We start from the raw sequence: 21,560 nt of genomic DNA on the forward strand, positions 1-21,560 counted from the left end.
AGTTTTGTTTTGTCTCAGCAGCGTCTTGGAATTCCTTCCATTGTACCTCAAGTGACTCATGGCAATAAATGAGTCTCCTTCTCTCTTGTTCTTAATCAAGGAAGAATGGGACGGACCACATAATGCTTGTAAAAGAGCAACTTTAATTAGTGCTCAGCTGTCGGCAGAGATGCCTGTCTTGTCTTTTTAGTACATGAGCACAGGACAGGATGCGATCAGGTGAACAAATACTTGTTTCCTGAAAAACCTCCTGTGGTTCCCTTCCACGAGGCGAAGGGCAGTTGCAGCAGCCACGTTGTAAAGCCTTCTCCTCAAACTCAAGGCAGAGGCCCCAAGTCGCCTCCAAGAGCTGTGCTAGGAATGGCCTTTGTGGAACTGAAGAAACCACCAGATGAAAGACAATCCCTGAAAGGGGTTTCCCTGCTCACCCGTAGGCCCTCCTATCCTTTGGGGAACGGTGCCAAGATCCACCAGGGCCACGGGGGCCCTTCCTGCCAAACTGCCAAGCTGTGTTCTCCCGAGTTCTGAGTACAGGGTAAACCCCAGATCCTTGGGGGTCCCAGTTTGTTTACTCTCAGCAATGTTTGACTTCCTAAGGAAAATGGTGAAAGAAAGTATAAAATTCCATTTAAAAAAAAAAGCCCCTCAAGTATTTTTGGACATCAAACAACTCTTACAACACAGCCCTTTGATGAGTTCAGTGTAAATGAATCAGAAACATATGGACAGTGTTTATGCTCAAATGCACATGCATTTAAAAATTCTGAGATAAATTAGTTTAGTGAGCTATGTTTGGGTCAATTCCAGCATCCAAGAATTTAGGAAATCACTTCTCATGAGTAAAGATGTGGGAGAAATGGTTGAGCACCCCTTGAACTGAAAAATGGGCACGTTCGGCAGCCTGCGCTGCGTTGTGTATCATAAACACGGTAGCCGGGGGCACAGATCTTGGGACAGCTCCAGACCGGGGAGGATTGGGGCTACTGATGTGGTAAAAGTTCCTGTATCTCATTACCAGCTGTCAGTACCTGTGCAAGAAAGTTGCACACCCCACAAACGCGGCCCACCAACTTCCTGGGATTCCTTCAGTCCTCGGACACTTTTGTAAATTGCCCCTCGTGCTTAGGCCACTGGAACCCATAGGCTATGTGGACCATTTTGGTACATCCTGTGCTCCCCTTTCACTCTGAGGATAGGGAAAACCCCCAATAATGTTATAGATATGCGAAACGCTCACATACGTGGTTCCTAGTTATACTAACATAACGTGTATAAACTATAAAAAAATTCTCATTTAGATATAATATGGTCCCAAAGGCCTCAACATTTCTCATTTCTAGCAAGGCCAAAACAATACTGAATTTTTGAATTATCTCATTTTAACCCCAATGTGTGTCATTGTTTACTGAGGAGGAAGTAAGAGCAAGGGATAGAGGCTACTGAATCTTGACACATTGGATCTCTTTTACTTTGGACCTGTCTCAGTGGGCCGGGTCTGGATCATAGATTATTGCTCTAGCGGTATTTATAGTGGTAAGGTGCTGGCTGTGAGAGCAGGAGGAGCCTCCCCCGTGTCTCTTGATGTCCAATCACAGAGTAGCACCAGTAACGTCCTTTCACTTTAGTTTGCTAAAAATGCTAAGTAACTACTGCTAGTGAACAAGATGACTCAAGATGCTGGGGGTAATGCAAAAATGCAAATAGCACAAGAACTCTGCCTTCAAAGAACCTAGAACTGGTTACAAAGTATGTTAAATGAAATAATTGCTCTAGAGATGTCACAATAAAATGATATTTCGTTGCTAACCCAATGACATTAACCATTGCTTTATGAGTTGAGGGATTTGAGGTGGACCTAGACAGTGTGGGGTAGTAGAAAGATCATGAGATAACTGAACATTTCTGGAAATATAACAAAATAAAGAACATTATATTTGCTGCCTCCCTTCTAAGAAGAGCGCTGTATGTGGTTGGAATATCTTGATAAACCCTTCAGTATGATAAAATGGAGGAGTGATTAAAAATTCCAGCTCTTTCATTAACTAATTGTGTTGCTCTGTCCAAATTAATTGTTCTCTGCTCACATTACTAATTGCTAAGATGATATTAATAGTGATATTAACATTAACGTTAGGTATTAATACCTAGCTATCATTCATTAATTCAACAGCTCTTTGAGCAATTATGCTGTGCCAGGCATTATGAAAAGAAGTGAACTATCAATATATGACAAGTATAGTACTTGGCACACAGTGGGTTTGGTGGAGGCAGCGGGTTGTATAAGATTTAAGCGGCAGGGGAGGCCTGGCTGGGTGTGGCTCAGCGGCTGAGTATCGACCTAGGATCCAGGAGATTGAGGTTCGTTGCCTGGGTTGTGGGCTTGATCCCCAGTCAGAAGTGTGCGGAGGCAGCCGATCAATGACTCTCTCATCATTGATGTTTCTCTCTCTCCCTTCCTCTCTTTGAAATCAATAAAGATGTATTTTTTAAAATTTAAAAATAAATGGCAAGGGAAAGGTAAGTTGATGTTCAACTACATAATTTTTTCTTTGGTTAATGGAATTATTTGCATAGTTATAACCTAAACATATTTTAAGACCAAAGTGAGACAAATATCGTTTTCATCATCATATACTGTGAACGCTAACACTGCTTTCTTTTTTCTCTCTTTCTTCTCACTCCTTTCTCAGACCTGCAGTGGGAGGAGGGGGAGGTGATGCTAATTGCAATGGCTTTGTTTGCATTCACAAGCTTTGTTCTTCTCAAAACACACTTGGTTTAAATACAGCGTTACAGGGTGCCTGCTCACTCCTGCCTGGCTGCTCCCCTCCACCCAGTGACGACCTTGGGAATGTACATCTCTCTCTGCCAATGTCTCCATCTATAAAGTAGGCTAATAATACTGACTAATACATAGAGCACTCACAGAGCCTCATGAAAGACACAAAGTCACATTAGTATATGTTCATGAAGCCTATTGCTCATCGGCCCATTGCCCTATAGATATTTATGAAATTTTCTTCTCTTAATAACCTTTTATACTTTATTGGTTTGATCATTGTGAGACATCTTCTGCCTTGTATTACTGAAGGGATTGGGAGCAGCCAAAGAAACAGTTGCACCCCTGGGAAGCAGGAAGGGGTTGTGGGAAGGCTGGGGAGGGAAAAGGAAACCAAAGCCCCCCGAGGATACCACATTTCTAATACAGTAAAAAGGGAAAAAGTCCACCATCCCGTGGGGCCAAAACGATGAAAGGCCGCCAGGCAGACCTAATGTGTGAATGCCAATAGAGAGCCTGCAGAAGGACTGTATTCATTTTCACCTGTTTGGAACCAGTCAAATAGCTTGTCATGTGTGTATACCAGATTCCTACGAGAATCAAAGACCTAGCCCAATTTTGGGTGGCTTCCTGCTGAAGAAGCCAAAATCTCATTGAGGTGCTTAATAAATGGGAACCGAAGGAGGGAAGCCTTGACTCACAGGGGAGGCACAAAACCAGGGCAAACAGAGGACAGAGTGCAGCCAGTCTGTGCACGCCTCAACCGAGAGGATCTGGGCTCTGAGCGGCCAAGGCATTGATCTTCATGACACCGTGATTTCAGAAAAGAAAAATCCCTCTTTGTCTTACTATTCCACACGGTCACTGCCCTTTATTAAGTGGGAAGATGAAGCGAGAAGGGGCATGACTGAAAAAAAAAAACTATTTGATTTAGTTTTAATGCCATTAAAAAATCTATCATTTATTATCTATCTATCATCTATCTATCTATCATCTATCTATCTATCTATCTATCTATCTATCTATCTATCTATCTATCTATCTATCATCTATCATCTATCATCATCTATCATCATCTATCATCTACCATCTACCTTCTGCCTACCTATGTCCTGACCGCAGTGCAGTGTGGTGGAGAGACCACTACTGTAGGCCCTGCACGCAGGCTGTGCAGCCCTCAGGAGTTCCTTGGTCTCTCTGGGGCTCTGTTCCCTCTTCTATAAAATGAGGGGTGGCATAAGTTCCATTACTCAAATTCTTTTTCTAGCTGGGTTTGGTTAAAACTTCATAATTTGTTCCATCATAATTTCTACAACTTACTTCCATTAACATATAGAGGGCAGACATCACACAATGTATCTTCTGTTTAAATGACATATATGTTTTTCAAATGCACAGGGAGATAATAATAAAACAAAGAAGAACATCTAAAGGATCATTGTCAATAGCTGCATTTCTAATTTATGCTCTTCTCTGATATGAATTTCCACACATTTGAACATTAAATTATGTTTTCACATTTAAGCCAGGAAAAAAGCTGATTTTTTTCAGCATTGTATTATGAACATTTTCAATCATACAGAAGAGTGGAAAAATTCAGATTTTAAAATGACATCTTCCTTTTGTTCCTAAATGACTTGTCATCTCAGCGTCTTAAAGAATAAGACTGAAATATTAAAGGTACAACAATCTTTATCTTGGCTTTAAACATATGTCTAGCTGACAGCTAACTTAGGTAGGTGGGTTCAAAGTGGTTTAATAAAATACAGTATATCTCAGTACATGAAACTGTATTATTATCAAGACCTATGGGCAATAAACCTAACTGTGCTCCCTGTGTATTTCCCTGAACCTCTCATTACTGAGCTTCCATGGAGGAATTGGTGGAATCTTGGCAATGATATTGACTTAAGGTTTTAACAACATGACTTATATGTTTCTAGTGAATAAGCAATGATTAAAAGACTATTTCTAAAACAGGTGATTTTTTTTTTTTAACCCATCATAGATTAAGGTACAAGACTGTCTAGCACAATGGTTGCAAATTTTTATTCTTAGTCTCAGAATCCTCTCTTTAATTAAATACTTCAGGCCTGATTTTGGAAAAAGATCTAAACACGGTTTCAGGGGAAGACTACAGGGCCCTCTGTGAAATATTTTTGCTTACATTCCTGATTTGGAATTACACCAGCGGTCTTAAACTTTATTGATCCACCCATATTAGTAAAATGCTATTGCATATGACCTCATATGGACATTATACAATAGACACAAAAAAGGAATTGTAAAGAGCAAGATAAAGCTAACATAACCAATATTTTAACAGTATTTCTAAAATTAATAGCACAAAATATCTTCCCTCACTAAAATTTATGTTATTAATAATATTCTAGTTTCTTAGTTGCTGGTAGTGATGTTGCTAAACATTATTAATTAATACCCTAAGTAATTTATATTCTTAGTACAAAGTTCAACTTTAACAAGAGTGAATATAAATTTGTAATTTCAAATACTGTTCTTAATAATCCCAAACAACTTCTGGATAGTTTAAAAAAATTTTTTTTTTCTTGTTTTCATTTCACAACTGAGGGAAGGTAAAGAGTCAGGTCTGCCTTCTCTTATTGTTTCTACATGTTTGCATTACTGAGAGTACTTCAATTTGAGAATTCATTTTAAGACTTTTTAATCCTTTTGTCTATTTTGTGAATCAGACAATATAATCTATAAATTCACATAATTAGGCACAGTAATAAGTCTCAACATACTGTAAGCAAACTTCCAAGTAACAGCTGTCCCAGCAGCCCCTCTGTGTTCTGAGATTGATCTTCTGTTCATGCCATATGATCACCTGACACCAGAGCATGGGCACTGGTGTCAATCCATATATTTAAAATGATTTTGAGAACTATATAAGTAAGATAAAAAGATAAAAATGCACTCAGGGATAGAATCCCCCTCACCCACCACAAAATTCAAAACGTGAGAAATGGCACATTTGACAAAAAAATTTTCCAAATCAAATTAAATATATTTATAGCTCCCATCCTGCCAGACTGGGATACACAATCTATCGTTGTCCCGGGCCCTGCAGGTCTTGGGGAAGTCTTAGGAATCGTATGTGGTGCCATATATCTGGGAAGGGCCTGCAGAAACGCCCGCTGCCTGAGCCTGTGCGGCTCGCTCGGGGGCCTCAGGCACGTCTCGGAGCCGGGGGCTCTAGGGTCGGCCTTCCTCAGGAGACAGAGTGGGCTCAGGCTCTTCATATGCTTCTAGCTACAACCAGCCCTTCCCTTCCAACACAAAATAGAAACTAAGTTCAATAAATTATTCTGCGCCAACTGTGGCTGGCGCCCCACTGAGGTGCCTGCTAAGGGCTCTCTGTCCCTTTCTTCCCACCAAAGGGGCTCCTGGGCCTTCAGGCGCAGGGGTGCTGCCACCAAAGCTTTGGAGCCACTCTGCGCCAGGCAAGGGTCTCCCACTTCACAAAGTGTCACAGAAGCTTGTGTCCACCTTCACGGACAGCGTCCTCACAGCCAGTTCTTGAGGAGACACTGAAGGACAAATCTGAGTGACAAGCGCTTTGCTGTTCTTACTGTCCCCATCTCAGACGCTGAAGCTCTGTGCCTGGAGCGAACTCGTACGGCTGACCCTTCCTCCCCTCAGAAAGAGCCCTTTCCCAGGAGCCGCAGGGCCCTCACGGCCAGCCCGCCGCGCCGGCCCGCAGTGCGCTAGGCCCGCGGGGACTTGTTTGCATTCCTGCGGTAAACACAGCTGGTGGGAGGCAGGGAGGGACACCTGATCCACACACCTTTAATAGCTGGAATTAATTACGAACATGTTTTTATGTTTGCTGGTACCTTCTCACCATTTTCAGATATGTTGGTCTTGTCTGAGATAGGTTGGGTTTGTTAAAATCCAACACAGAAATGGTACGTCAAAAAAATTTATAACTCTCATTTTAATTACTCCCAGACCCTTTTTTGCACAACTGGCTGGCTGACTGACTGATTCAATGTAAATGTCCAGAAGGGTGGGACCGTTTATAACCATAGAAACAAATGCAGAACTTTTACCCTGAGCTATGCTGGGCGGATAAACAAACATTGCGACTACTCAGCTAATACCTGCAGTCCTGTGACCGTGCCTCTGTAGAGTCCTCCACGCAGAGCTCCCAAGTGCTCATCCATCTAGCAGATCGGCTCCTCTGTCAGGCCATCATATTATTTGGAATTTTTTGAACATTTTATAGACCATATTAAATAGATGGGCTAATGTCAAAATCAATTATTTTTATAACTCAGTCTTGAGAAGAGAAACATTATTTATTATAGTAACTATGAAACAGATGTTGTAATGTATGTCCTAATTCAATAAAAAAAAAGTCAGTTAAAGCAGTCATTTTATGGTTTTCCCAAGAACACTAGGTTAAATTTGGTGTGTCGGGTTCAAAACGAAAATTCATGCAAAGCGTGTCAGAGTAAGTTTAAGTTAGCAAATATGCAAGATTTAGATCCAAAAGAGAAATGGGGAAATAAAATATCATTTTAGGGGAAAACTCCCTTCTTCTTTCTAAGCACATGTTCCATAAAGACAAAGACAAAGACAGTCTGGGCTGTGCGTCCTGGGGCCACCTGGGAACCAGCGGTCTGTCGGGGTGAGGCACTGGAGGTGGTGGAGGGTGCGGGGCTGTGCCCACCTGGGAACCAGCGGTCTGTCGGGGTGAGGCACTGGGGGTGGAGGAGGGTGCGGGGCTGTGCCTGGCACAGCTCTCCATCGTTGGGACCGACACTCGGAGATCTGGCATGAACAGAGGGTTGGTAAAAACAACACCTGATAGGGGAGATAGTCAGCATGGCTTTTGACATAAGGAGTGAAGTAATGTATTAAGCATGAAGGCCAGTCATTTCTTGTCAACATATGTCACTGCACTGCCTTCTCTTACATTGTCCTCACACAGCCATTAGTTTAACCAGGCTGATCTTTGGGGGTTGAGGCCCATATTGTATTTTGAAATTCAACATAATCCCATTGAGATTTAAGGAATCTCATTTTGTTTCACCTGAAGGGAAGGAAGAGAATATATGTATGTTCCAGATGGAATATTTTAAGTTAAGGCTACAAAAATAAAGTTTACAGAAAAGTGGACATGTAGCCAAAAGCTTCTAAAGTCCTCTATTTTGCTATTACACCTGCAGTCTTCTTGTTTGATTACAAGTGAGTTCATCCTGTTTTACAAAATATATTTCTGAAAAGTTATATGTATACATATAGGCTTATATGTAATGAGGAGGAATATATAAAAGATTACAAATTTACAATTATACCTGGCCATTAATTTAGAGTTAGTCTTTGATGATGTATTTGCAACATTTTATATTTCTAATCTTTGACCAACTTGAATTAAATAAACTTCTAATTGGAGGTTAATGTTTTCTGGCTTGAATTACCTAATCATTTTCCTTGTTTTAATGTTAAAAGTTTATCAGAACTATGCTATTACTAGCAGCAACATTTGTATAAAACTATAATGGCATTACAAAAATATATATTTTTAATTATATGAACTGCTTTGGGGACAAATGAAGTGATGATGCCAAAATTAAATTTTTGTCTGGCAGCAGCTATAAAAACGGTGGCTTGAAATATTAGACCATTAGCTGGTGCTCTAACTGTGGTGTGTAAAAATCAGTTGTGGGGTCAACATGTAGCTCCTTAAAGTGCTGATTTTGTGAAAGTAACATTGCAAATTTTAGGGAATGCCTCAGTGTTTAGGAAACCTAAATTTTGCACTTTTATCTATCTTTAGAAATCACTGTTCATACAGATGAGAAAATAATACGGTGACCCAGTAGGCAGCCTGGCTAAAGAAAATCCATTTCATAAAGAAATGGTGCTACATAAATAGTAATATTATGGCACCTAACCTTTAATGATGCCTCTGTGTTCTGTTGTGGTTTAGGAATATGATGAGCTTATTCATTAAATCCCTATTCAGAAGATTCAACTGCCATGTATGCTACATACCTTACCAATTCTCACTCTTTTTTTTTTTTTTTATTTCAACAAATAATTTTTGAGCACCTGCTTTGCTAGACATTGTGTTAATGGAGAATTAGACTATAACTGACAACACCCCGGCCCTTCCCTCAAGGAGATTCCCTAGGTTACTAATTTCAAAGGTTTTCAATACCACAAACATGCTGACTAGAATATCATGTTGAATCAATTTAGCCTTTGATGATTCAGAAGATACTTTCAGATCTTTGGGTAATCGAGGTCATGTTATGAGCACCATTTATCATGGTATAACCAGAGACCTGACATGCTAGTTAATAGCTTTCAATTTAGTAGTCTGCAGCAAAGACTGTATTGCTTGTTGCACGCTGCATTTTATAACAGAATATCAGAGCACAATGGACACTCGGAGGCAGTGACTTTCCTGAGCTGTTTAGGGAAAAAGAAAGATATCTTTCTCCTGGTATAAACAGGAAACTGTGTCTGTTACCATTCATTCAATAGAATTTGTTGAATGTGAACCGTACAAATCTAGATACCCACTTTGTTAAGTGACCCTCTTTGCTTCCACAGAAGTGAACACAGTTGTTTGTTTTATACCAGGATACTCTGTTCTTCATATTAGAGAAGCTTCTCTAAGAATAGCAAGTTACCATTGATCAAGCACCTGTTTTGTCTGGGCATTATTTTAGCATCTTACATAAATTATCCCTAATCCTTACAACAGCATCGCAAGGATGGAAAGCAGGCTATATTGTTGCCCTTTGTAGAAATAAATTCAGAGAGGTTATGTCAAGCTTTCTTCATGTCTCCTCAATATTAAGTGACAGAGTCAGAATTTGAACCCAGGCTGGTCTAATTCTAAAATCTTTGTTTCCAATTTTTTTTTAAAAAAATGAGTGTATTGCCTCATTTGGATTCAGCTCTACCTTCAGGAAGTGCCTCTTTTTCTAGCAAGGCTGTTATGAGGAGGAGTAATGTAGAATGCGCAGGGCTCAGAGGACTGAGGGCTCCTCTCAAAAGACCCCATGGATATGGAAAGTGACTCTGACCAAGAAAGGAAATCTGACAGAGGTTGTAGGAGGGAAATGAGATGGTATAACCAGTAGACAGTGAATTCCTTCCTCATGGCAACATGAGTGTGCTAGAGGAGAGCAAGGCAGGAGAGTAATATTTCTTGATCTTGTGGCTTCCCCAAAATCAAAAGTTGAAAAGATGGCAATCGAAGGCCCCAAAAGTGAGACCAGTACTGGCATTAAGGGGGTGGTTAAACTGAGGAGGAGCCTAAAGAATGACTGTGAAGTCCCAACAATAGATGTTTTGTTGGTTCATACTTTTCTTCCTCAAGAGCATGAATTTTTTTTTTAATTACCACCTTTGAATGTTACAGGATAAAGGAACGTTCTTTTAATATAGCATTTTGAAGTAGTTGAACTTTTAATATGAATTTATGGAAAGAATGCTTGCCCCACTTTCTGATATTTCCAGGAGTACTGGGAAGAGGCAGGAGGACAAGCCACTTAGCAGCCTTCCATGAGCCATACCTGTCACTACTGATCACTGATTTACTACACATCTCTAATCAGTGTTTTCTGAATACTAACTGAGTATACATTATCAATACATAGTTGCTAATTACTGATGTACTAATATGCTTTATACGATGTGCTTTACTAAATATGCCCTGTTCTCTTCCTCCTCTCCTTCTGAAATTCAAATGACCTGGATATTAGATTGTTTTGCTGTGCCCTACACATCTCTTACCCGCTGTTCCATCATTTTCTAACCTTTTCTGTCTGACCTTCAGTTGGAGTGTTCTCTTACTGACCTTTTTCTGCTGGGTCTTGACTGCACTTAACTTGATTCACTAAGTTTTTAATTTCAGATATGGTATTTTTCAGTTCTAGAAGATCCATCTAACTTTATAGATTCCACTTCTCTGCTAAAATTATTGATCTTTTCAAACATTTTAACAAATAGGTGAATCCTCAAATAAGGAATCTGTGAATAATGAGGGTCAGCTTATATTTATATGTATTTATAATGTATATATAATTAATATATGTAAATACATTTATATACACAAATATGTAATATATTTAAAATTATATTTCTATATGTTCTATATATGTGTTTTAAAATGTGTTAAATTATATCTATATTCCCCCCAAATTATCTGGCTCTTTGAGCTCTTATTGTGGGAGTGGTGTTCTGTTGCTTCCTACCCCATTCTACTTAGAAACTGCCCTCAATTACCATTTAAAATATTTTTAAATTTCATGATAGTATTGTTTTCTGCTAAAAACATGTTGGTAAAGCCCTTAGGAACTAGCCATAAGATTTAGATTTGGCCACGGACAGATAGCAATTGATGATACTTTGAATTATCTCTTCTGATTATGAACATCACCTCACCTGTACAGTTCCATTCTGACCTGGCTAAATTTTATCTTTTTAGTGGTCCACTTTGAGTAAGCTGGCAACATCTCCATATCTGTTGGTAGATAGTTATTAAATGGATCATGTCAGCATGAATCTTCGTGTAATTTGTAAGAGCATTCCATAGTGGCTGCTGGGGAGAGTTTCTTATGAAATACTGATCTCTAAACTAGATTATAAATCACTTCGGGATGAGAGATCCCCGCCCCCTATGGAAGCAGAGTGAATGTCCTCACACCTCCTTCACTGAAGAGAATGGAGAGCAAGCTGCTGGGAAGATGAGAAACAAATGGAAGAAAGAACAGCCTGGGGGTGTGGAGGAGGGTGGAAGAACTTGAGGCAGACAAGAGTCTAGGAGCTGGAGAAGAAACCTTCTAAAGTTTTCTGAATTAGTCTCCATCTCAATTCTACCTCCTTCCTGTATATCCTTGGATCTCTGTAGGTTTTCAGAGAAGCGTGAAAATGGGGGCGGGGGGGGGGGGGGGCTGGGAATTGGAGGAAAACAGAGACCTTACTGCTAGAGTTGTAGGTAAACTGAATAAAAAAAATCCTCATTGGGAGAAGGCAAGAAGTAGCTCTTGAGAACAGAGCTGAATGAGGTCCTCACACAGAGGGCATCTCAGTGAAGAGTTAATTACAGGGCCACTGTCAAGTATCTTGCAGGCCGAAAGACAAAGAGGTATTTTTCACTACTCTTGTGACATTGCAGCTGGCCCTCCCAGAGACGAAGGCCTGCACGCTCCATCCCACACGCAAGCTCTGGAAGTAAGGCTTTTTGAGCAAGTTTCCTACTCATAACTCCTCTTTATTCAGCCCTGTATTAAAGTGTGAAGCATTGAAGCATCCAATGGGCCTTGTTCTGATTTCTCTTTCCTTATTCAGCATTGCAGTAGGAACTCATGTAAGTAAAGAGTTAACTATATTCCCTCTCCCTTCATGAAGTTACCTAGGAGTGCTTTGACCAGGTATCTCCCTTTTACCATGAAAAAGGCAACTGCTGCCTCACTTGAACTCTGGCCTAAATTTTTCCCTTTCATGTGTCCTTATAAGGCAGAGTAGACAGGAGAGGAGAATCATTTCAAGATGATGGCATGGCTATGAGCCCACAGCTAGGAGGAAAAAGATTTTCCCTTAATCAGATGAAAAAACAATAACATTCTATCATAATATATGTAATCTGTTTATAAACACTGTAAATTAATATATATGTATGTGTATGTGTATTTATTTATATATATGATTTGTGAGGGCAAATGAACACAGAACCTCTTTAGATATGCTGATGCCCTGGAATCTGCAGGGAGGCCTCCCTTGGGAAGAAAATAAAGGTCTGTAGATACACACCAAAGAGTACTGCTGTTTTGTACTTCTAGGGAGTTGTTGAGATGTAAATTCCACAATATTACTTAGAAATGTTGTGGTCATTCTGAAAACACAGTGAGCCCATAGTATGATAGCTCTGGCAGTGGGGGTCAAAAATATTCACTATGCCAAGAAAAATGAAAACAGGTGTCCACACAAAACTATTAATTCGAATAGCAATATTGCTCACAATAGCCAAAAAGTGGAAACAACCTAATGCCCATCAACTGATGAATGTATACACAAATGTGGTCTATCCATATAATAGAAGATTATTCAGCCATAAAAAAGGAATGGACTAGTGATGCATACTACAACAAGGATGAAATTTGAAAATGTTATACCAAGTGAAAGAAGCTAGCCACAAAAGACATGTATTGCATGTTTTCATTTATATGAAATGTCCAGATTAGACACATCCATCGCTACAGAAAATAGATTACTAGTTGCCAGGAGCTGGGATACGGTTGGGAGTAACTGGCAATGGGTACAAGGTTTCTTTTTTATTGTGGTATGGTTACCACAATCTCTGTGAATATACTAAAGAACACTGAATTATATAATTTTACTTTGTAGATTGTATGGCATATACAAAAAAAGCTGTTAACAAAACAAACAAACAAATATCCTATATGCACAAGAAGAAATGATGGCAAAGCATGAAATTCAGGAATCTTAAATTTATTTATTTATTTATTTATTTATTTATTTATTTATTTATTTATTATTTATTTATTTTTGGTGGGCCAGAATCATTTTTATTATTATTTTGTTGTTGTTGTTCAAAATATTACAGATGTCCCTTTTTCTCCCCATTGACCCATTTCCCCCCCTCCCCAGTCCCTCAACACACCATTGTCTCTGTCCTTGGGTTATGCACATATGCATATGAGTTCTTTGGTTAATCTCTCCCCCTCCACCCCCCCTCCATCCCTCTGAGATTCGTCAGTCTCATCTATGCTTCCATGCCATTGAATCATTTCTGTCCATCAGTTTATTAAGTTCTTTAGATTCCACATATAAGTGAGACCATGTGATGTTTGTCTTTCTCTGCCTGGCTTATTTCACTTAGCATAATATTCTCCAGCTCCATCCATACTGTCCCAAACGGTACAAGATCCTTCTTTTTCACAGCTGCATAGTATTCTATGGTGTAAATGTCCCACAGCTTTTTTATCCTCTCATCTACTGGTGGGCACTTGGGCTGTTTCCAGATCTTAGCTATTGTAAACTGTGCTGCTACGAACATAGGGGTGCATATATTCTTTCTGATTAGTGTTTCAGGATTCTTAGGATACATTCCTAGGAGTGGGATCACTGGGTCAAAAGGCAACTCCATTTTTTATTTTTTGAGGAATCTCCATACTGTTTTCCATAGTGGCTGCACCCGTCTGCATTCCCACCAGCAGTGTACTAGGGTCCCCTTTCTCCACACCCTCGCCAGCACATGTCACTTGTTGATTTGTTGATGGAGCCATTCTTACAGGTGTGAAGTGATACCTCATTGTGGTTTTAATTTGCATCTCTCTGATGATTAGTGATGTTGAACACTTTTTCAAAAAATGAAAAAAAAAAAGGGAATCTTAAATTTAGAAAAGATCTTAAAAGCCATCTCCTCTGATCTTCCACACTGCTGAGGGCTGCTGAAGAAAATCACAGGCTTGTATGGAACAATGCTACAAGTTTCATTCCCATTTGGGTCCTCAGTGCCATCTATCAATTATTTTATCTTTTACATTGCCCTGAATTATACTAACCCTCTATGACAGTCTCCATAAAACACCCACACGACCATCATTCCCCATACTCAGAGCCCTTTTTCTCTTACTTCACTGAAAAACATGTCATCACTAGCCAGATTTATCTTACTGACCAGTCCTTACACAGTCCATATCCCTCAGTATTTCTCTCATCTCTGTGAGAGAATCCCTTCCATTCAAGATCAGAGGCCTCCCATCTCTTCTGCTCTCTTGCTACTTTCCATCTCCTCACTTCCCCCACCCCATGCTCTGGACATTTCAAACCATTTGGTTCCCTGATAAGCCATGAAGTTCCTACCACCATGCCTTTTGCATGTACATCTTACTGCCCCTTATCTTGAATGTCCTCTTTATGGACCGCCAATTACTGAACAGCGGGAGCCACAGAAACAAACAAACAGACTTACTTATCATAATCCTGACTGTGCCCAAGCATCACTTTCTCCCTAAGATCTTCTCTGATTCTATTTTAAGTCTCTTCCCACTCCTACCATAGCACAGATTTTTTTTCTCTTTACTTGCACATATTATACCAAATTGTTTTATTGGTTTGTTTACATGGTGGTCTCCTTAAACTGTAAGCTCTTTGATGGAAAAGGCATTCTCCTTCTGTGTGTATCTCAGCATCTACATGACTGGTGCCCACGATGCTTGTTGAGACAGTCACTGGAATCTTCATTACATCACCCTAATTGATGGTTATTTCATCCAAACTGGAATGTTTTCAGTTACAGGGCACTCACTCTTCTTCAAGGCAGCCCAATCCATGTTTGGAACATTACAATAATTAGGAAAAGTCTTTCTTACATTGAACCCAAATATTCTTCCCTTTACTGTTCACTCACTGATTATGGCTCTGTTTTGTAGAACACATAGATCAAGCTGTTTCCTCTTTAACACAATAGCTCTATTAAATGGTTGCCCATCACTTTCAAATACCTTTCTCCTCCCCTCCCCCCTTTGGTCACACACAGAGTAAAGACATTTTCTCTTCAGGCTAAATATCCCCACTTCCTTAAGATACTCTTTGTTTACACGGCCTCTGGATCTCACGGTCCTACTTTATCTGTGTGGGATGCCTTCTGGTTGGTCAATTTCCTTATTGAAATGGCCCCCAGAACTGGTCCCTGTCCCTGGAAGTAGTCTAAAGAGAGAGAAGAGAGCAGACTAGAAGTTCACTCCATCAGGAACTATGCTGCTATTCATGCAGCCCAGGCCTTCTGTGAACCATGTCATACCATGGGAGTGAACTAAAACTTCCCGGCTTTTTCTGATGAGTTGGGACATGATCCATCTCCTCTTCCAATGTCAACTTTATTGTTCAAGAGTTCACCTGGAGTTTTGATATGGTTAAGTGAGACAAATGAAGATCCCCTTAGTGCACTGAATTCCTGAGTTGGAGGTTGGAAAGGATTAACTCAGAGAAGAAAGCAAAGGAGAAGGGAGATGGGAATGGGAATGTTGATGTTTTTACACCCTCTTTTCTTTTTTTTCCTTCTTTTTTTAATCTTTATTGTTGAAAGTATTACAGGTGTCCCATTTTTCCCCCAATTGACTCCCTCCACTGCGCTCCCACCCCCTCCCCAGGCCTTCACCTCATTATTGTCTGTGGGGGTTATGCATATATGCATATAACTTCTTTGGTTAATCTCTTCCCACCCTCCACCTCCCTTCCTCCTTCCCTCTGAAATATGATCATCTGTTGCATGCATCAATGTCTCTGGATCTATTTAGTTCATCAGATTCTTTTGTTCATTAGCTTCTTCTTAAAGAAGACCCTTCAACATTTCCTGTAGTGCTGGTCTGGTGGTGATGAACTCCTTTAGCTTTTCCTTGCCTGAGAAGCTCTTTATCTGACCTTCAGTTCTGAATGATAGCTTTGCTCGGTAGGGTAATCTTGGTTGTAGGTTCTTGTTTTTCATCACTGAATATTTCTTGCCACTTCCTTCTGGCCTGTAAGATTTCTGTTGAGAAATCAGCTGACAGTCGAATGGGTGCTCCCTTGTAGGTAACTAACTGCTTTTCTCTTGCTGCTTTTAAGATTCTCTCTTTGTCTTTAACCTTTGGCATTTTAATGATGATGTGTCTTGCTGTGGGCCTCTTTGTGTTCCTCTTGTTTGGGACCCTCTGTGCTTCCTGTACTTGTAAGTCTATTTCTTTCCCCAGGTAGGGGAACTTTTCTGTAATTATTTTTTCAAATAGGCTTTCAATTTCTTGCTTTTTCTTCTTCTGGCACCCCAATAATATGAATTTTGGGCCTCTTGAAGTTGTCCCAGAGACTCTTTATACAATCTTCATATTTCTAGATTCTTTTTTCTTTTTGCTCTTCTGGTTGGGTGTTTTTTGTTTCCTCATGTTCCAAATTGCTGATGATTCTCAGCATCCTCTACTGTTGATTCCCTGTAAATTATTCATTTCAGTTTATGCATCCTTCATTTCTGATTGGTACTTTATTAGGCCATTGATGGTTTCACTTGTTTTCGTAATAGTCTTACTAATATCCTTGAGCATCCTTATAACCATAATTCTGAACTCTGTATGCAGTAGCTTGCTTGGTTCTATTTCATTTAGTTCCTTTTCTGGAGATTTCCTTTGTTCTTTCCTTTGTGACATGTTTCTTTGCCTCCACATTTTGGCTGCTTCCAGGTGTTTGTTTCTAGGTATTAGGTAGAGCTGCTGTGTCTCCTGGAATTGGTAGAGTGGCTTTGTGTAGTAGGTGTCCTGTAGGGCCCAGTGGCTCAGCCTCCCCAGTCACCTGAGCTGGGCCTTCTAGGTGCTCCCCTGTGTGGGCTGTGTGCACTGTCCTGTTGTAGTTGAGCCTTGGTTGCTGTTGGTGTCACTGGGAGGAATTGACCCCCAGGCCAATTGGCTATGAGGAACAGCTGCAACTATAGTCAAAGAGCTGCTGTGCTGGAGACACCCCTATGGAGCAGGATTTACTTCAGTGGAGCTTTGGTGTTCACCAAGTGTGCCCCTTGAGTGTGTCACTGGTGGATGTGGTAGGGTTGTAATCCAGCATGGTCGAGTCTGAGCACCAGGTGCACTGTCTCTGGGGCCTCCCGGGAGGTGCAAAGTCAGCCTGTGCCAGTGCCTTGCCCAGGGCCACCCAGCATGAACTACACAGCAAAGCATAGTTGGCCGCTACTTGTGCTGGGCTTGGGGGTGTCCAGGAGAGGCCAAGCTATGAGCCAATGCAGCTGCCGCTAGTGCCAGGCCTGGGGCCACTTATGAAGCCGTATGGGGCACACTGCTGCTTGTTTGAGAGGCTTTAGGAAAGTCCTAAGCATGAGGCTCGAGAGGCCACTTGCACAGAAAAGCCCCTGGAAATGGCCTGGATGAGCTGCAGGTGGGGAGGGGCGGGGCCTCCGGGAATCACGGGGCGGGGCCAAAGGTGCGAGTCAGGTGCTGGCGACTCAAATATGGCGCCTGCCTGCCGGCTGTGTGCGGGGAGGACTCGCCAAGGAGCCATGTCCTCTGCAGCCCTTCTGCCTGGGAGGAAGCCGCCCCTCCGCCTCTCGCCCGGATTCCAGGCAGGTTAGTTCCTCCCCGTGTCCCGGGTCCTTTCAGGCCGCTGCCCGGCGCTGGGCTCAGAGGGAGCGTCCGAGTGAGTCCGTGCCGGGCCCTTTGAGAGGAGCTGCTGGGGCTCCTGCAGTCTCTGCGACCCTCAGGGACAGTCCCCGCTGGTTTCACAGCCCGGAGTTGTGGGGACGTCTCTTCCCGGCCCTGGAGCCCTGGGCTGGGGGCCTGCTGTGGGGCTGGGACCCCTCCCCCCTCCGGGAAACCTCCGCAGCCAATATTCCCTCCCGGGTTTCAACTTCCGCCGCGGGCCCACACCCGTCTCCGGGATTCAGCCCCGATCCGCCCGCGTCTCCGCCCCTCCTATGGTCTCGGTGCTCCTTCAGTTCCCTGGTTGTGGGGCTTCTGTGCAGCCAGATTTCTGGAGTTTCTGAGTGATGGCGGTTCTGTGTTTTAGTTGTACTTTTGATGTGGTTGCGGGAGGCGGCGGGGGCAGCTGCCGCCGTCTTGTTTCAGTCAACAACCGCTTTTTCATTTCACTAGCGCCCCATTGCACAGGATGTTTCTCTGCAGGCAGGGATCATAGCCATGTGACTCATCACTGCGTTCCCGCTCCCAGGACAGTGCCTGGCAGGATAGGTGCTTGGTAAGCGTTTATGAATGAGTAGGTACAACCCATGGACTGTCTCATGTACAGGCCTCAGGGATATGGAAGCCTGGCAGTGTATTACTCACAGTGAGAATCCATTTGTTAGCATGTGTTGTTCTAGATGTGTGTAGGTTCAAAAGCAGAGGTGTTTGGTTATAGCAATGATTTCCATATCATGCTCTGAGAACAGCTTGTCAGGGACTGTGGGGAGATGGAGTGAGTTGGGTCTCAGGTCCCCTCCCACCGGGGACCAAGAACAGCTCTACTTACAGTCATTTTGTATACTGGGTTTTCACACAGTTTTGTTTTTTTTTGAAGACATGGTTCCTCCGCTAACAATCATGTTACTATCACTACGTTTTGATGTTGATTCAAGAAGAGATTAAGATTTAGGTTAAAAGTATAGTGAACAATACCAATGTCCATCTCTGCCACTCTGAGCACGTGCTGTCTATAATTGCCTATGTAAGTAAACTCGGTGCTTTAATAAACAGTTGGGTCCCCGTGCCAAGGGAACCACAACAAGGACAAGAAGTAAACTTGTTTTTTATGAGCTCTATGATGAGACTTCTGGGTAGACATGGTCTAGATGACACCCTCTTCTAGAAAGGTCCATCTCCTGATCCCACGCATGTACTCCCAGACTCCTCCTGACCTTGCTGTTTTGCGAATATTAGCTGGCTTCCTTGCCTAAATCTTTGTCTTCCTCGAATCCACTTCCTCGCTACCTCAATCAAGAGTGGGAAATCCTTTTAAGATGTTGAAATGATTGTGAACCCATAACACTAACCAGATGAAAAAACATGGAAACATGGGGGTAAAGTAGAAGAACACTTTGATGCAAGATGCTTTCGTAAGACTTGCAGATAAAGTGAATGAACAAAAAAATATATTCTCCCTCCCCTCCCCTATGAAGAGAAGGCACAGGTGTAGGTCTTAAAAGCAGAGCTGAAAGAGGGTCTCACACACACTCTGTAAACCATCAGAGATCATTTCCCCCCTTCTAATGTGAGCCGTAGTTAGAGAAGTCTGAGAATGAGAAATGTAGGTATCATAATGGGTAGGTTAGCTTGAAATCCGGTGCCTTTGTAAGGAAGAGGGAAAACGATCCATCTTCCAGATGTACCAGAACCCCTTTATTTAGGGAAAGTCTTAAATTCCTGACTTTCTGACCTCCCCAAAGGATCGCAAGCTTGAAAGAAGACATTTTTAAAGAAGCTCATTCATGGTTGGAGTTTTCTCCCCAGCAGAGATTCTGTGACAGATAGCGTTTCCTCCAAGTCAAAGCGACGTCTACCCAGATGAAAATTTGCTGGAGCCCATCTCAGACCCAAACAGCCCAAGTGTACAAAGCATGAGCTTCAAATGGCACCAGGGTAAATACTGACTGTTTTCATAGTCTTTGTCCAAAATAAACATTTGAAAAATCCCAGAGGTTTTCGTTTCCTGAAGTAAAGAAAAATCATATTTCCAGCTGTCATTGGAAACTATCACACAAAAATCCCATGTTTTATCTTCCCAAATATTTTTACAATTACTAAATACTTAAAGGCCTACTTTCATTTGTTTTCATGTTGGGGAGCTGTTCACACAGCGAGCAATTACGTCAGGAGTGCTAAGGTATTGAACAGATGACATAAAGCTGCAGAAGAGGCTTCCTCACTCCGCTCTCCTGGATTTTGGGTGAAGTAAGAGTCTGGTGTCATCGCCCACGTGGCCGGTGAACATGCCAAGGCGCAATCTTTTGTCTTTACTATGAGAGTATTTTATAAGCACATGGTTATCAGCATATGCTGACTTTCAGCAATATGAACTACAAAATTGGCAACAAGCTTCAGCATTTGCAAAAATCCATATGTTCATTAAATTATTTTATTTCTGTGTGATTGTGTGTATGTGTATCTGTATTTGAAAACAGTTTCTGTATCTTCTGAAGACCTCTAGGTTCCTGTAGAATTTTATTTTATTTTTATTTTTTTAATATAAATTAACCCATTTATTATAGGCTAGCAATGTTTCAAAGTGTGGAGCTTCTACTGGTCTTTCAATCCCTTCAGTCTTCTGATGGCAGACTTTACTGTGACAGCACAAGTGGTGTTGTAGGTCCAGGCACCACCAGCTACTGTTTTCATGCAGGAACCACAGTGCCAGATCCCCACAGCTCGTCTCTTCATCTTGGTTTTGCCACAGAAGGAGCAAATGTACTTGGCATGCTGGCTGATTTCAATTTTCTCCACCATTTTTGGGAGGGAAGCACCATAACGTGTCCCGTATTTACCGACGATTCCCACTTTCTTGGTGCGTTCAGCCATCTTGCCGCAAACCCGGTCGGACCCCAAGAGCTCCTGTAGAGTTTTAATGGAAAGAAAGTAAAGCAATGTCTTTGCTGAAATTCTTGTTGATTAGTCAAGATTTCAGAACATTTCCCGAGGTATGCAAGATCTGTACCAGTTGAGATTTAAAACTGTTTTCATAGTTCAGCAGTTTTTCCCAATTTGTCAAACCCGTAAGAACTATGGTATATCATTGTCTTTTAATGGCTAGAACAATATGTATATTTTAGTAGGTACCACCCAGACTGTCTTTCAGGATTTGGCACTGTGAAGTCACAGGATCGGAAAGGACCTGGAGAGACTATCTAGTCCCAATATTTGCCTTCAGATCCTTTAGGGCCACCCTGAGAAATAAAAACTTATTCTATTTGTAAAGCTCTCCCCTGTGATTTTCCTTGATAACAATTTGTTTTACATTTAGGAACCCTTAGTGCCAGGATATAATAGTGAGAGAGAGAGGGAGAATTTTTTCAGATTTATTTACACTGATTAGCTACTTTGAACAAACCCCTTCGGAACATGTGGTGCTGCCATCCCACCTCATGGATGAAGACACTGAAAATCAGAGTTAAGTGGCCTGCCGCAAGCCTCATTAGAGATATGAGTCACAGCTGGGAGTGAGAACAGAGCCACAGCCTTCATTCCTGAGCAGTTTCCTCAACTCTACATTTTGCTTTAGTACATTAAAAAGCAAAAACAACCACATT

At 41.5% G+C, this 21,560-nt stretch overlaps 1 pseudogene; it reads right to left on the reverse strand.

Moving 5' to 3' along the window:
• Positions 1-20,493: 20,493 nt before the first annotated feature.
• LOC107525975 (large ribosomal subunit protein eL43 pseudogene) lies at positions 20,494-20,832 on the reverse strand (annotated as a pseudogene).
• Between the last annotated feature and the right edge of the window lie 728 nt (positions 20,833-21,560).

Source organism: Miniopterus natalensis, chromosome 1 (assembly GCF_054644295.1).
Source record: "Miniopterus natalensis isolate mMinNat1 chromosome 1, mMinNat1.hap1, whole genome shotgun sequence".
Lineage (NCBI taxonomy): Eukaryota > Metazoa > Chordata > Mammalia > Chiroptera > Miniopteridae > Miniopterus > Miniopterus natalensis.